The sequence below is a fragment of the Mirounga leonina genome, unplaced genomic scaffold, assembly GCF_011800145.1.
Source record: "Mirounga leonina isolate KUSES-001 unplaced genomic scaffold, KU_Mleo_1.0 Mir_168, whole genome shotgun sequence".
Classification (NCBI taxonomy): domain Eukaryota; kingdom Metazoa; phylum Chordata; class Mammalia; order Carnivora; family Phocidae; genus Mirounga; species Mirounga leonina.
This window is the reverse complement of record NW_023270426.1, coordinates 21149719-21151085: the sequence shown is the minus strand read 5'-3', so window position 1 is coordinate 21151085 and position 1367 is coordinate 21149719.

The window sequence follows — 1367 nt, the reverse complement described above, 5'->3', positions numbered from 1 at the left end:
CCTGGGTGGCTCAGCTGGTTAAGCATTTGATTCTTGATTTTGGCTCACGTCATGATCTCAGGGTCCTGGGATCAAGCCCCATATTGGACTTGTGCTCAGTGGGGAGTCTCCTTGTCTCCTTCTCCTTCTGCCCCTTCCTCTGCTCATGCTCTCTCTCTCAAATAAATAAATCTTTAAAAAAATAAATTAAAAATTTAAAAAATGGATGAAAGACTTCAATACACATTTTGCAAAGAAGACATACCAATAAACAATAGGCATATGAAAAGAGGCTTAACATCAGTCATCATCAGGCAAATGTACATCAAAACTACAATGATATATCACCTCATACCTATAAAATTGAATATTATCAAGAAGATTTTAAAAAAAAACAGCCCACAATTCTTGATGAGGATGTCCAGAAAAGGGACATACACTGTTGGTGGGAATGTAAATTGGTATAGTCACTGTATAAAACAATAAGGAAAGTCCTCAAAAAATAAAAAGTATAACTACCATAAGATCTAAAAATCCTACTTCTGATATTTATCTGAAAAAAAATGAAAACAATTCAAACATATGCACTCCTATATTCATTGCACCATTATTTACATAGCCACAATATGGAAGCAACCTAAGTGTCCATCCACAGATGTATGGATAAAGAAGATGTTGTACATATATAAATAGAATATTACTCAGGCATCAAAAAGAATGAAATCTTGTCATTTGCAACATCATGGATGGACCTAGAAGGTATTATGCTAAGTGAAATAAATCAGACAGAGAAAGACACATAGCATATGATTTCACTTATAGGTGGAATCTAAAAAGCAAAACAACTGAACAAACAAAATAGAAATAGAATCATAGATGCAGGAGACAAACTGTTGGTTACTAGAGTAAGGAAGGCTTGTAGAGTGAGGGAAATAGGGAAAAGGGATTAATAGTACAAGCTTCCAGTTATAAAATAAAGTCATGGAGATGTAGTGTATAACATAGGGAATAGAGTCGATAATATTTTAGTAACTTTGTATGGTGACAGATGGCAACTACACTTATCATGGAGATCATTTCATAATGTATAAAAATATCAAATCACTATGATATACACCTGAAAGTAATAGGATATTGTATGCCAATTATACATCAATAAAACAGACTAAGGCTATAAAAGAACTGAATGCCATAATTAACAGCTGATTTAACACACAGGTATAGAATGCTACATGAGAAAACAAATTAATATATCAGGCCATATAAAAGAGAGCTCAATAAACTTCAAGCAATATATATCACATAGAACTCATTTTCTGAGTTCAATGTTAGAAATCAATAACTAAAAAAGTAAATAGAAAAACATTTATATGTTTGGAATTTAGGAA